The following is a 16,524-nucleotide window of genomic DNA, read 5'->3' as shown; positions in this document are numbered from 1 at the left end:
GCTTGTCCTTTCGCGCGGTCACCTTTTTTCTCGAGGTAAATCGATCCCCACCCTCCTTTTTTTTTTTTTTTTTTTTTTTTTTGTAGGGTGTCTCCTCGAGGCCGCTTGCGGGTGTGGCCGCGGTGAGGCCGCGCTCTCGCGTGGCCGCGGTGAGCCGCGCCCGGCGGTGTGGCCGCGTGAGGCCGCGCCCTGCAGCGTGGCCCGCGGTGAGGCGGCGCTGCGGCGGGCGTGGCCGCGTGAGGCCGCGCTGGGCGTGGCCGCGGTGAGGCCGCGCTCGGGCGTGGCCGCGGTGAAGCCGCACTGGGCGTGGCCGCGGTGAGGCGCGCCTCGCCGCGCCGGCTGCGCCTGTGTCCCGCGCCTTGTTGTGATGCCGCGCCTATGGTGGCCGCGGTGTGGGTGTGATGGACCTTCGCTCTTCTTCCTGTTCTTCTTCTTGTATGTGATGGATCTCTGTTTATATCTTGCAGGTGACATTCCTTTCCTTTTTCTTGCCAGTTTGGGAGATCGCTTTCTTGAGTAAGTAGTTCGTTCCCCTCTTGTCCTTCATGTCGCTCCCGGTGACCTTGGCCTGCTTGATCGGGGTTGGATCTTCAGGAGTGTTCCCCGGATCGCTTCTTCTCGTGGTACTCCCTCCTCTATACCCTCCCTAGTGATATCGATGGACGAGTGGGACCTCTAGTGTCTCCGGTCCCGTAGGGATCGTCACCCTCCAGGCGCCATCCCCACCTGCTGGTCGTGCTGATAGGTTAGGCCTGTTGCTAGCATCTTGTCATCCTCGACTTGGTTTCCCTCCGTGAGGAGTTTCATATTCTGCCGAGGTCATGTTGCGTGCTCCTGGGCCTAGCGAGTATGCTTTCTCTCATCGCGCGGGGAGATCTGCCTCTACCGTTCATTTTTCCTCCAGGGCCTTCGCCTTCCTATCCTCGCTTTGTCGAGTTGGTGTTAGAGCATTGGCACCTCACCCCTGGGCAAGTGTTGCCCAACTCTTGGAGGGTGATCTTGGGTTTTATGTCTTCTTCGCCCGCTGGGCGTGCGCCACGGTTCCCCCTGTTCTCCCACTTTTATCTCATTGAAGAAGGGGAACCATGAATGTTATCACTTTGCCCGCCGCGTGCTCAAGGGGCCCTATGCCTCTCGTGGAGCTTCTTACGGGGATCACTAGCAACGTGAAGTATTGGAGGATCGCTTCTTTTTGCCACGGTCCCCGATGCTCACTACGGATGTTAGGGAAGTTATTGACCTCAAGAGGGTCAATCAGGGGCTTGAGCTGAGTGATTTTGAGGGTGACTCCCTCAAGCCGTGCCTGGGTCGCGATCCGTTCCACGTCCGGAGTTGGACTCGGAGGCCTTCCCGTCTCTCTCGGAAGCCGAGTCCTGGTAAGAGCATTGTCTTTTGTACTTGATTGGCATGTTGGTATTTGAATGTATGTGTCATCCGATTGGTTGGTCGATCTATGCAAAGGTGATACGCGTCCGGATTTCGCTTTGCTCGTGGCAATGCGGAGGAAGGCAGCGCTTCCAGGGTGGTCCATCTCGGAGTGACCGATGTTAGTGGTGCTTCGCGCCGTGGTTGTTGGAGCGAAGCGGAAGGGTGACCAGACATGCCCGCGTGTGAGCTCGGCGTGCGGGTCCTCCTTCCCCGTACATTCTCCTCGGTGACGATGGCGTCCCGGCTCTGTGCCTCGTCCCCCTCTCGCTGCTCCTTCGGATCTTCGATTGCCCCTTTCCAAGGGGAAAGGTGTGGGTTCCTCTCGCGGTCGCCATCGATCTTCCCACGCTGGGTGAGTCCTCAGTGATCACCTTGGGCGTGCCGGAGGGCTCGACCTTGGCCGAGGCCGGCGTGTCGCGGAGTGGGTGGGACAGGGCAGGCCCCTCACCGCGAGGATGGCCTTGCAGAGGCTTAGTGATGCTTGTCTGCTCGGACCCTCTACCATGACATGGCTTCGGTGAGTTATTCCTTTACTGTCTCCTCATGTCCATTGCTCCATTTATTTTTACCTCATTTTATCGCTTGCCATGTTGATTGTAGGTCCATCACCGTGCTCCGAGGCGGTGCTGACCGGGAGGGTCACGCTCGTGACGCCAGATGCAGCGCACCTTGCGTGACATGGAGAGGGAGCTCCGAGGGTCAGTCGATGCCCGTGAGAGGGCCGAGGCCGACGCAGAGGGTGTCGGGGAACTTGTCAGGGGCCCGGGAAGCTCCTAGAGGTGTCCGAGGAGCTGCGTGTGACTCTGGTGCGGCCGAGCTCGGCTAGGGTTCGCTTTGGAGGAGGAGCTTCATTCATTGAGGGGAAGGCATGAGGTGGAGTCAAGGTCGCAGTGAGCGAGCCGTGGCTGAGTTCCGTGCATCCTCTGCGTTCTCGACGCCAGACAGCGCAGCTTCAGCCCGCCTATGAGGGAGGGGTCCGGGACTTAGCCGCTTGTGTCTGGAGGTGACCCCGACTATGACTTCTCTGTCTTGGGGTTCTCGAGTTTGCCGCGGGCGCTCCGGTGTAGCTGTGGTGGAGAGCGCTCCGGTGTCGAGGTGGAGGCTGCCCGCCCGAGGGGGGTGCCGCGTGCGTCCTCCCGAGGCGGACATGATGTCTCCACCTGGGTCGGAGGTGACCCATCACTGTGATCCCTTGACCTTACGGCCGTCCCCGATCCTCGTAGACGCCTCAACCTTTTTCCTTTTTGAACTTGAGTTGTAACTACTATGACTTTTCTATGTGATCGCTTTTGCTTTTCTTTGATTGCCTTGTCTCTTGGTGATTATTTGCACGTTGATGCTCTTTGACCCTTGATAGTTAGCGGCTTAGGCGTAGAGCCTCAATGGTGGCATGGCGCCTTAGGCTTGGAGCCTCGGTGTTGGCATGTCGCCTTAGGCATGAAGCCTCGTGTTGGCATGTTGCCTTAGGCTTGGAGCCTCGGCGTTGGCATGTTGCCTTAGGCACGAAGCCTCGATGTTGGCATACCGCCCAGGCACGAAGCCTCGATGTTGGCATACCGCCTTAGGCACGAAGCCTCGATGTTGGCATACCGCCTTAGGCACGAAGCCTCGCGTGTTGGCATACCGCCTTAGGCACGAAGCCTCGATGTTGGCATACCGCCTTAGGCACGAAGCCTCGATGTTGGCATACCGCCTTAGGCACGAAGCCTCGCTGTTGGCATACCGCCTTAGGCACGAAGCCTCGGTGTTGGCATACCGCCTTAGGCACGAGGCCTCGTGTTGGCATACCGCCTTAGGCACGAAGCCTCGATGTTGGCATACCGCCTTAGGCACGAAGCCTCGGTGTTGGCATACCGCCTTAGGCACGAAGCCTCGATGTTGGCATACCGCCTTAGGCACGAAGCCTCGGTGTTGGCATACCGCCTTAGGCACGAAGCCTCGTGTTGGCATACCGCCTTAGGCACGAAGCCTCGATGTTGGCATACCGCCTTAGGCACAAGCCTCGCTGTTGGCATACCGCCTTAGGCATGAAGCCTCGATGTTGGCATACCGCCTTAGGCACGAAGCCTCGGTGTTGGCATACCGTCTTAGGCACGAAGCCTCGGTGTTGGCATACCGCCTTAGGCACACGAAGCCTTAGTGTTGGCATACCGCCTTAGGCACGAAGCCTCGATGTTGGCATACCGCCTTAGTGTAGTGGCCGTGATTCGATTGAGTGGTAGGAGAAGACAAGTATTCTTGCAACATTTCTTTATTTTGACTGAAATTCACATTGCCCTTGATGTCGCTTCATCGCTACTCCTACACTTCGATTCTCGTTATCACTACCCCTACCGCTATGCCTCTACCGGTAGTACTTCTTGATGATGTCTCGAGTTCCGTGCACGGTCTACCTTCTTGCCCCTGGAGTCTTCAAGCGGTAAGTCTCCGGGCGTATCCGCTTGAGACTATGTAGGGTCCTTCCCGCTTGGGTGACAGACTTCCCCGCCTTCTCGTGGGCTGCGATGCACTTGCCCTCCGTAGTACTAAATCGCCCTGGTGGAATAGCCTTTCCTTGACCCTGGCGTTATAGTACCTGGCAGTTCGTTCGGTAGGCGACGTTCCTTAGTAGTGCTCTCTCTCGGACCTCATCTATAAAGTCCAGGTTCGCCCGCAGATCCGTCGACATAGGTGCGTTCATTGAAGTGCGTAACCCTATGGGACATGGCGCCGACCTCTACCGGCGCCAATGCTTCAGCCATATGCTAGGCGGAATGGGCTTTCTCCGTGGGCGTCCGATCGTAGTTCGGTATGCCCACAGGACGCTTGGTAGCTCTTCTACCCATTTGCCTTTGGCTCCTTCTAGCCTTTTCTTGACTCCTTCCAATAGCGTTCAGTTGGTGACCTCCACCGACCATTGGCCTCAGGTGGGTATGCTACCGACACAGCCGATAGTCGATGTTGTAGCGGTGACAGAATGCTTGGAATTTGGGGTTGTTGAATTGTTTTCCATTGTCCGAGACGAGGATCCGTGGTACCCGAACTCAGATGACGCCGTCGCGACGAACTTCTCCATCTCTCGTCTCGTTATCTTGGCCAAGGGTTTAGCTTCAACCCACTTGGTGAAGTAGTCGATCGCGACGACCAGGTACTTTCTGCTTCCCGGTGCTGCGTGAAGTTGCCTAAGATGTCTAGTCCCCACATGGCAAAAGGTATGGGGTTGAGGATTGATGTCACTTGGTGGCGGGTAGATGGGGGATCGGGGCGAACAACCGACATTGCTCGCACTTCTTGGCATATTGGATGGCCTCCTCTTGCATTCGAGGCCGTATAGTCCCCGGCGGAGGATTTTGTAGGCTAGGGCTCGTCCCCCATGTGGCTTCCACATATCCCCTCATGGACTTCGGCTAGGGCGTACTCGCCCCTTGGGTCCTAGGCACCGGAGTAGTGGTGTCGTTGTTCCCTCGCTTGTATAGTACCCCGTCTAGGACGGTGTACTTTGCAGCTCTCATCCCGATCTTCCTTGCTTCGGCCTTGTCTTCTCGGTAAGACATCGCTCGAGGTAGCTGAGTAGAGGGTCCATCCAGCTAGGTCCCTCCGTGATCTCATTAACCCGCTTCCTTATGCGTTGGCTCATGCAGATCTCAACATAGATCGCGCTAGCCAAATTTCGGAGTTCCTCATTGGCTAGCCTGGATAGGGCGCGCGGCGGCGTTCTCCTCCCGGGAACTCGAACCATCTCAAACTTCTCGAAACCTCGACAACGCTTGAGCGCGTGCTAGGTATGATGCCATCCTCTCATCTTTTGCCTCATACTCTCCATTCACCGATTCACCACGAGCCGGGAGTCGCTCCGGTGGATAGGTGTGTGACTTGGATGGCTTTGGCCACCCGTGAGTCCAAATTAGTAATGCCTCGTACTCGCTTCATTATTGGATGCTTGGAAGGTGAACCCGAGAGCATATTGGATACGAAATCCCTGGGCTGGTTAATATGAGCCCGGGCCCGCTTCCCGCCGCATTGCTCGACCTGTCCACGAACATGTCCCACGATCCGTGATCTTTCTCTTCGGCTCCCCTGCTTGTGACTCGATCTCGTATTGGGTACACTCGCAATGAAATCTGCAAGAGTCCGGCCTTTGATGGCTGTTCTTGGTTGGAACCTCGATGTCATGCTCACTTAACTCCACCGCCCATGCTATCAATCGTCCGGAGACGTCCGGCTTGTGCAATATCTTCTTCAAGGGTAGGTCTGCGTGAGGACCGTGATGGTATGGGCTTGAAGTATGGTCGTAGCTTCCTAGCCGCCATTACCAATGCATAGGCTACCTTCTTGATCCTAGTGTACCTGGTCTCTCGCACGATCGTGACATGGCCGACGTAGTAGATCGGCCTCTGGACTTTGTCTTCTTCCTTCAGAGATCAAGGCCGACCGCGACAGGGGTGGCGGCCGTAGAGCTGCAACTCCTCGTTAGGTTCCGGCGCCCAAGCAAGGGTGGGCTCTCTAGGTACTCCTTCAATTCTCCGAACGCCTTTTGGCACTCTTCCGTCCATGTGAAGTCCTTAGGGCTTCTGGAGGTTCTTCAATGTTTTGAAGAATGGTAAGCACTTATCACCGATCGTGACACGAACCTGGAAAGGGCGGCGACCCTTCCATTCAACCTCCGCACCTCTCTCGACTGCTCGAGGAGGTGCCATCTCTTGGATGGCCTTGATCTTGGATGGGTTGGCTTCTATTCCACGGACCGAGACCATGAACCCCAGAATTTTCCTCGACGCATACCGAAGGCGCACTTTGCAGGGTTTAGCTTCATCCGGTTCCTCCTCGCATCGTGAATGCTTCCTCTAGGTCGGGCCAGTGTTGGCTGGGCGTGGACGCTTTTCACGAGCATGTCATCCACATATACCTCCATGTTGCGCCCGATCTGCTCCTCGAACATCTTGTTGACCATCCTCCGATAGGTGGCCCCTGCATTCTTTAACCCGAACGGCATGACGTGGGTAACAGTAGTTCTCTTTGTCATCCGGAATGCGGTGTAAGACTCATCATCCTCACACATGAGGATCTGGTTGTATCCGAGTAGGCGTCCATGAAACTCAACATCTCATGGCCGGCGGTGGCGCGATCGAGGTCGATCTGGGCAAGGGGTATTCATCTTTGGGCATGCCTTGTTCAGGTCGGTGTAGTCGACACACATCCTCCACTTCCCATTTGGCTTTGGTACCATGACCACGTTGGCGAGCCAGGTTGGGAACTTCTCCTTTCTCGATGAACCCCGATCGGCTTAACTTCTCGACCTCCTCCTTGATTGCCGCTTGTCGGCCGAGGGCGGTTACGCCGCTTCGTTGAACGGGCTTCCTGGTTGGGTCGACGTGTAGTCGGTGTTCCGCTATGGAACGTGGTATTCCCGGCATGTCGGAGGTTGACCATGCGAAGACATCTATGTTTGCTTGGAGGAGGTGTCCAAGTTCTTCTTCTGTTCTGCTTGCTTAGCAAAGGAGCCGACTCGAACGACCTTGGAGGGGTCATCCTGGCCGAGTGGCCATGGGATGAGGTCTTCCACCGGCCTTCCCCTTCTCTCGTCGCCTCATCTCTCCGGTCACCGATCATGCTCTCTAGGCAGAGTGCCACCCACGGGTGTTGCCATTATTCTTTTTCATGAAGGTGGCGTAGCACTCCCTTGCCTTCTTCTCGATCTCCTGACTTCGCCTACCCCGTTCTCGGTGGGGAACTTCATCTTCAGTGAAGTGGTGATATGACTCCTCTAAGGGCTGCTGATGGTCGCCCTAAGAGGCCGTTGAAGGACACCACGGACTTGACTACCATAAAATTTACCATGATGGTTACTTGTCGAGGTGTACCCCGAAGGTGACGGGTAGCTCTATGGTACCTGATGGAGGCGGTGGCACCCGAGAATCCATGGAGATAAGTGGGCTCGGTTTGAGCTGGTCGTCCCGAACCCGAACTCGTCGATAGGCGTCCAAGGAGAGTACGTCACCGACGCCCGTGTCTATCGCACTCGTGCATGTCGATTGGCTACCTCCACCTGTACTACCAGGGCATCTTCATGCGGGAAGTTTAGTCCTTCCAGGTCTTCATCCGAGAAGGAGATCACCGCCCGGTCCTCGGCTATCTTGTCGGGCTTCTCTGCCACTCCCACGAACCTGGCATGAGCTTTAGCTTTTCCGGTGGACTCTTTCCCTGGTCCTCCAAATATGGTGAGGATAGGAGGTCCCTTGGTGCCACTAGGTTCGGTGGCATCTCTCCGCCTTCCTGGTGGTCTCTCTCTCGATCCGTTCTTCTTTCTTCTCGCCTCGGTTCCACTCGTCTCCGTCGCGACCTCTATCTCCTTGGCCTCGAGCGGTTGTCACGTCTCCCTTCACATACTTGTTCAAGCTTCCCGCTTTACCGCTTGTTCTATCTCTCTCTTCAATTGATAGCACTCCTCCGTGTCGTGCCCATTCTCTTTGTGGAAGAGACAATATTTGTTAGGGTTTCGCTTCTCCGCGCCGCTAGCATGGGTCGTGGGCCACCGGAGTAGGTCACGGTCTTGATCCGCATGAGTATCCGGGACCTCGGTGGTGTTCAAGGTGTGAACTCGGGGTGCTTGCCCTCTCACTTCTCTCTGGCGGCGGTCTGTCCTCCTAGATGGGCGGTCGCTTCTTCTCTTGTCGGCGCTCTGTCCCGACCTCTTACTTCCTCTTTGCGGTCATCAGGTGCCGACCTCTTGTTGTCCTGTGGCTTGGCCTCGATTATTTTTGTTCTAGCTTGTAATACCTCGCCATATTTGCAAACTCGTTGCATCGCTCCGTAAGCTCTTTCATAGTCCTGGTCTCATGACGTGCCAGTCCTTGATCAAGTCCAGGTCCCTAATACCTCCCCGCTAGGGCTGCATGTCGTGTCTCGGTCATCCAAGTCTCGCACCTCCAGTGGACTCCTTGGTGAACCTCGGTAACGTACTCCCGAGAGATTCCCAGGTTCTGTACCACGCTCGCAGATTGACGGGTGGTCTTCTTCCGCTTGACGCTTTGGAAGCGGGTGACGAACTGTCGCATAGCTCGCGAACGAGCCTATAGATCTCGGCCGTAGCCTGGAGAACCATGATGTGGCTGCTCCCTTGAGGGACGCAGGAATGCCCGACAGATACCACGTCCGACCCCCCATACAGCGTCATCATGCCATTAAAGTAGTTGATGTGGTCATTAGGTCATGGTACCACCTAGAGTTCAAAGGTGGGTAGTCGAAACTGGAAGGTAGTGTCGCGACATGATCTCTGCCGAGAAGGGGTGTTGTCCCTGTATGGAGTGTGTCTCGCCTTTGGTCTCGCTTCTTCAACCCTTCCAGCTTCTCATCTAGGTCGCGGAGTCTTTGATCGAGCTCCTCGTCCTGCAGCCGCTCCACGCCTAGCCGGACGCTTCGCCGCGACCCGCTCACGTTCTCTCTCTCGATGTCCCTCCCGCCTTGAGTGTTGGCGGGATGGTGAATGGTCATGCCGGGATGAACTCTGTCGTGAAGGTGAGGGGCTTTCTTCTCTGTGGGTCCGGCTTCGTCGTGGTATGTGACCTTCTTCCAGCCGTCCGTCGAACACGGCCTGGATCGATCCTCGCGGCTAGACACCCTCGCCCGGGTGTTGGCGTCCTCCCACGTTCCCGACCGTGGCGAGAGGTCTCTTGTTCTCCCGGGATGCTGGGAAGGCTCCCCGCGCGGAGTGGGGGTTGCCTGTCGCGCAAGTCTCTCTCGATCTCGCGCCGGGAGATGATCTCCTAGGGTTTGGCTCTTGTTGAGGTATGGACTCCACCCTTGCCGAGGGTGAAGTCCTCCGACGGTGAGATGTCGCACGCCGCGCCAGGTATTCTCGCAAGAGTCGTTGTTCATCGAGGATCCGTGCCAGGTGTCGCTGATCCGACCCACGCTGGCCGGAGCATTGGGGTCGTGTGTCACCTCCACCACCACATCGTTGGCCTCGCCATTGTTGGGCTCGGCGATCACGAATCGGTCATTAAGGGGGATCTCCTCCTCCGCAGGGACATGGTCCTGGTCGTTGGCTCTGCGGCGAGAGCCCTCCGGGGGTGGTGATCCATTCCTTGCTCCGTTGTTGGTGGTGGTAGTCTTCCTTCGTGCCATTGAATGAGTATGGAAGCGAGCTAGTAGTCGTAATGGCTAGCGTCGTTCCCACGGATGGCGCCAACTGCTGCGTCAAGAAATCGCCGAGCGGTCCTGCGAGTGCCGTCACCCGCAAGTGGACCAAAGGGGTCGATCGTAGAGAACCGGTGTGGTCCCGGCCTAGGGCTCTCCGATGCCAAAGTTAGATCTCCTGGCGCAAAAGATGAATAGTGATTATTCAAGAAGAGTTTTTTTCTTCTTTGATGGGTTGCGTGACCTTGTCTTTTATAGTAGCATATGGCGGTGTATGGCAGAGTGGAGAGTCCTGGCTTGATGGCGAGTGTGCCGTTGAGTGGATAGAGGCCCTGGGTAACGGGGCTCTATCCTCGATTGGCCATCTCCCGCGGGAGGGAGTGTCCTGGTGGCATCGTGATCCTTGGTGGATAGATATCCGCGTGTGGTGATAACGCCCTTGGTGCTTGAATCTGCCTGGATGACGTGACCTCTAAGGTCCGAGTCTTGGTAGTGACATGAGTCTTAGTGATACGATCGGGTCGTAGATGGGTGGCCCCCACAAAGCCCTCGATGCGCGGCTAGGTGAGGCCGCGTGGGTTAGGCTGTGAGGAGGCCGCGCCCGAGGCCGCACTGAGGCCACGCCGGTGAGGCCGCGCCCGAGGCCGCGCTCGGTGAGGCCGCGCCGGTGAGGCCGCGCCGAGGCCGCGCCGAGGCCGCGCTCGAGGCCGCGCCCGAGGCCGCGCTGGTGAGGCCGCGCCTGGTGAGGCCGCGCTGATGAGGCCGCGCCGAGGCCGCGCCTGGTGAGGCCGCGCCGAGGCCGCGCTGGTGAGGCCGCGCCGATGAGGCCGCGCCGTGAGGAGGCCGCGCCGAGGCCGCGCCAGTGAGGAGGCCGCGCCGGTGAGGCCGCGCCCGACCGCGCCTGGGTGGTCCTTGGGACCCCGGTTCGTTCCCCTTGGCTATGAGGCGGGTCGTCTGTGACACGTGGCGATCGTTGATTGACCGGTGAATATTGGATGTATCACGCCTGTATTTATTCTTATTTAGTTTCCACCTTGTTGGCTGACTTGTATTTCAATTTTCACTGGAGTATTTATAATTATCCACTAGGAGACTTTCCTGATTGAAGTTTTTCCCTCATCACAATAGCTTTGAATCATTTGGAATTTAATCCGATCATAGTTTGGAAACCTTGCGTTAGAAGGTGAAGCTTTTTGAAGCAATAGAGGCATTTGAGAATATCCATTATAACTTGTATATTAAAGCAATCATTTAGAGCCTATAACATATTACCTCACAATTAGAATGTATATATTGCCCATAAGATATTAAAATTTAAACCTGGAGGTTGAAGCCTATGAAAGAAGCGTCCTTGGAATCTGTGAAGCAGCAGACCCAACATCAAGTAATGTTTCCTCTTCAATTCTGACTTCTTTTTCACCATCTGAAGAGGTTATATCTATAAATCCATCGAAGTTGAACAATGCCCTTCTGTAGAGAATTTAATACGTGAAATCCTGGAAAATAGCCTAATCTGAAATACTAAAATCCTATACTTTTCTGGTCATATATATATATATATATATATGCAGTTGATCGAAGAGCAGAAGTTGCAAATGCTCTGTAGTTTGAGGCTCTATGTAGGCTTGAAGATCAGGTTTACGGATGTACCGGGATCATATCTCAGTTACAATGGCTAATACAATACACCGAAGCTGAACTCGCAACCATAAAAGCTGAGACAGAGAGGATCAAAGCTTCTGATCATATATATATATATCAGGACGTTGCAGTTGATCGAAGAGCAGAAGTTGCATATTCTCTGTATTTCGACGCTCTATGCAGGCTTGGAGATCAGGTTTACGGATGTACCAGGATCATATCTCAGCTACAATGGCTAATACAATACACTGAAGCTAAACTCGCAACCATAAAAGCTGAGACAGAGAGGATCAAAGCTTCTGATCATATATATATATCTGGACGTTGCAGTTGATCGAAGAGCAGAAGTTGCATATTCTCTGTATTTAGAGACTCTATGCAGGCTTGAAGATCAGGTTTACGGATGTATCGGGATCATACCTCAGCTACAATGGCTAATACAATATACCGAAGCTGAACGCGTAACCATAAAAGCTGAGACAGAGAGGATCAAAGCTTTTGATCATATATATATCAGGGCGTTGCAGTTGATCGAGGAGCAGAAGTTGCAAATTCTCGGTATTTTGAGCCTCTATGCAGGCTCGAAGATCAGGTTTACGGATGTACCGGGATCATATCTCAGCTACAATGGCTAATACAATATACCGAAGCTGAACTCGCAACCATAAAAGCTGAGACACAGAGGATCAAAGCTTCAGTTTCCTCAGCACATGTCTCCACCTCCAACTTTAATAATCCCCCAGTTGAACAGAATGAATACAATCCCAACTGATCAACTAGAATATCATCCTTCTCTTCTTTTCTACGCTGCAGTTTCACCAAAATCCCTTGATGGAGAAGGGTGATCAGTGAAAACTGGATTATCAGCCCAGGTTGGACTAAAAGATCATCGATTGTGGTTCCTCCTTTGGTTTTTCAATTTCTGCATATTGATATGTAAAAATATAAGAGTATAGTCAAATAATGATTCATTTAGACAAATTTTGAACCAAGAAACCTCACAGACATGTTAAAATACAGAAGGAAACAGAAGTGAGGTTCATTGGAAAGTAGAAATGAAATATATCATTATTCTCAGGGGAGAAAGAAAAAACAAGACTTCTCATCCATTAAGAATGAAAAATATCATCCATGATATTTCTCCAACAGAAATTCATAAATAAATAAATCAAAAAGCTGTATTATCATTTCTGTCATGTAAGCTAGTATTTGTAGTGCAGCACAAGTATTGCCTAAAAGTCATACAAGAGTAAAATCGAGTTCACAAGGACAATTTGACCATATAAATACCTTTCCTTGCCTTCTTTCTCATGGTCAAGCCTTCAGAGTTCTCCATTTCCAGTTAAGAAATTATAATTTCCATTAAAATTATAGAGCCAAGGGCAGACCTAAAATAACCTCAAGTGAAATGGTGAGAAAAGGCATGCATAGCTTAGGCCTTGTATTCTCGAATAGAGTTGATTGGAGGGCAAAAATCCATGTAGCCGACCCCATTTAGTTGGGATAAGACTGAGTTGTAGTTGTTGTATTAAAATTATAGTAGAAAAAAAGAAGTCTTCTACCAAAAAGAAAGAAAGAAAGGAGTCTGATTAGAAAATTACGGAGACAGATTTGCTAGCCTTTTGCTTTTCCTTCTGCATCTATTGCTTCCCAGATATCCATCCTGAGTGGAGAGTTTCTGTCGCAGCAGCCATGAACAATGCTCTTATTGGTCCTCAGGATTGTGGGTTTTGGATTCGGGAATGGGCTTGGACATGAGCCTTTCTAAAATGCTAGAGTTTGGTATCCATGTATTTGGTTTCTGATCTAAAAAACTGAAGGGCAACAAACAATAATAAATCTGTATTAGGTATCTCATAAAAAAAAAACTCTGTATTGGGTATGATTTATATTTCTTTGATCTATATACTCTTTGCTATCCCTTGCTATGATTAAATGGCATGATTGCATGATTAAAGTTAGACATAATTGTTATACTACCTAAAATGCATTAGTGGAGACAAGTTTAGGGCATCAGTTCAAAGTTTAGCTGAGGGCACCACTCCTTTTGCCATTTAAGTGGTGGGAGTTTGTGTTGGAACATGATCTAGAATTCTCTGGTGAGAAAATTGCCACAAGGCATAATGGTCTCAATTAGATAAGGTACTTTTTGGAAAGTGTGCTCAAACTAAGAAACATAACAACTACTAGGATAAATTTCTAGCTAGTAAAGAGCAGCTGTTGATGTCCACCTCCAACGGGCGGGGAGGTCCACATGTAACTGGATAAGAATTTAAAAACATACTAAAAGGAATAACCAACGAAATGATAGATTATGTAGATATGCATTAGGCCATTTTGTTTTTGCCACCATTCATAGATTAATGTGAGGAACCTAAAATAGAGGAAACAGTGTAAGGAGAAAACATGCATTTCATATAAAAAGGTTATTTGAGTATTTATTGTTGTTCCCTTTTGGAAAATGTAACAAAGAGTGAAATTCATGTAACTCACCTGGTATTTCATTGATCCAATTGAACCAAAATCTTTTGGAGGTGGCTCTTCACATGGTTGGTAGTATGTCCATCTAAATGCATCTTCTCAACAATTGGCTTGGCTTCTCAAGTGAAATTCATGAAATAAACCTGGTAAACCATTGATCCGATTGTATAGCTTTCAGTATTTTTAATAGTGCTTCGTAACCCTTTGGAAACAGTAATCCTCCATCTCTTCTCTTGTAACGCATTTGCCATGTTTTGGAACATTCCTACTCTTAAAATAAATTCTCCCTGAACAAAAATATATATATTGAATGAGAATAAAGAAGGATTCTTTATCAAGGTAGTAGGCAAAATGAAAGACCATCATGTACCAATTGTATGCTAGACTACGATGATAATTAAATGCAGCAAATAAGATGAATAGCATGAATTAGTCCATTTAATATTAATAACACATGTTTTACATCATGAGGTTCATGGACAAACCCATGGGTATCGTTTGGCCTGTTTTGTACTAAGATGGCCATTCTTGGAGCGAACTCAAAAAAAATGGGGGCTATGATGGGTTTTGGTGCCAGTAGTTCTACTATTATCACTTTGATACATGTGTTATAACAAAAATAATATTTACCGCCGTAAAAACATTCTATACATAAATCTCTTTCTAGGATTTTTTTTTTCCACTAAGTAATTTGGCAGCGGTAACATTTTACCGCCACTATAAACAGTTGGCTATGGTATCTTTTAATTTAGGTAGGTTGTGTTTTATTGACTAGACACCTTCCTTCTCGATTATTGGACACTTTATAATAACTTAGCTAGTATCAATGCTTGTTCGTTTAATGAATATATTTATGAGTAATAAAATAAAAAGTAAGAAGAGAAATAGTATATCCATTTCAATACTTTTATATGATATATCATGAAATAGTCCCAATTATCATATACATCTTCTTGATTTTACAAACTAGCAATTGCTCTTACACTTATGCATTGATTAAACATTCTACAATATAAAGAGCAACAAAATGATAATTGAACACAAATGATAATAGTATCAAACATTGGGGAAAAAAAAAAGAAGGATGTAAATACTTACCCAAGAATCTTGATCGCAGGAATTCTTCATAGAAATCCAAATTGCTTATGGAGAAGAAAGGCTTTATATAGATAACTCAACTAATGTGCTTTTTAAAATCGTGGAAGTAGACAAACGTGTATGGAAACTCTATGCATGCTATCTATAATTGTAAAACATAGAATAGTGATTGGTTGATATAATAATAAAATTAAAAAAAAATTGATACATTACCCCAAATAGAATGATTTGATGAATACTATTACAAAAAAGAAAATATTGATTCAATCTATATCACTCAAAGATAAATATTTGAATTTTGAATGGAATGAAACCTAATTTAAGGGAAGATTATGATGGATCCTTTGCATTCAGAATTTTTTTTGGAGAAAAGCACCTTTCTTAAAAGAGGAATGGTCTTTGAAAGAGACGGAGTTAGGGAAAATATTCTCCCAAATAAAAAAGAAAATATTGATTGATTTTATATTACTCAAAGATAAATATTTAAATTTTGAATGGAATGAAACCTAATTTAACGGATGATTATGATGGATCCTTTGCGTTCAGAAATTTTTTTTTTTTTTGGGGGGGGGGGGGGGTGGAACACCTTCCTTGAAAGAGGAATGGTCTTCAAAAGAGAAATAGTTAGGGAAAATATTCTCCCAAATGTCATACTAAGCATTTTGGGGAAGGAACTGAGAAAATAAGTTTAAAATAGAATATATATATATATATTGGAGGGTGGCAACTGGCTTCGCTTTCCTTTATGGTCGAATGCATAAATTTCACTTAAAACATAATTTTCAGTTTCTATATATATATATATATATATATATATATATATATATATATATATATATATGTATATAGGCTCCTCTACACAGCCAAATACATCCAATGTGGGGGATTTTTTGGCATTCAAATTTTTGGTAATGAAATCTACTTCTAGTAAAATGTATGTAGGGCCAGAAAATCTTGGAAATTTCAAAATACTGTTAAAAGGAAATGAAATCCATATTTAGTAATAAATTAATAATGGGTAAGTTATTAAAATATTGATTGTAAAAGGTCTAATTATTTTCTATTACAGACATATCAGTTAATACCAAAAATGAAGCTAAACTCCTATCCATAATTTATGTGACGCAACCCAAACCTGGAATAAGGGTTAGGTGCAGCCCTCACGGGTGGAGACCAAAGGTCAAAACAAACATATGGATATTATATCACAATTACACCATGATTTAAAAGTTATGAACAACATTATACTTTAGAGTAGCACATTTACAAAGCATTCTATACACATCTACATAAAGGGTTCACTACCTGGTGGCAAAATGATACTCTAAATATTTACAAATTTATTTACACATCTCTTCATCCTTAACAAAAATCTATGTAGTGTAAGAGACAACAAAAAGATTAATCCCTTGACAGCACTGTTCTTCCTTAATCATCTCCACCTTCCTGTGAAGGATCTGAAATAAAAATGATATAGATATGGAATGAGCTAACCAGTTCAGAGAGTAAAAGACTACATGATACATACATGCGACATGTAATTATGAATGACCCTAACACACCACATTCTAAATTGAACAGATATTAGAAGTGCATACATGCATGTTGAAAAGATATAATTTTAACACAACAAAACTTAGGGAAGATGTAACACAACTCATTATCACTGTTGGCTAAACAAAACACAACACTGTCCTCTCATTCTGATTTTCACCTGCTAAGTGAGATCATATACATCTTTACTACCCTCTCACTCCAATC

Source organism: Telopea speciosissima, chromosome 11 (genome assembly GCF_018873765.1).
Source record: "Telopea speciosissima isolate NSW1024214 ecotype Mountain lineage chromosome 11, Tspe_v1, whole genome shotgun sequence".
In the NCBI taxonomy this organism is placed as follows: Eukaryota; Viridiplantae; Streptophyta; class Magnoliopsida; order Proteales; family Proteaceae; genus Telopea; species Telopea speciosissima.
Note: the sequence above shows the minus strand (reverse complement) of the source record.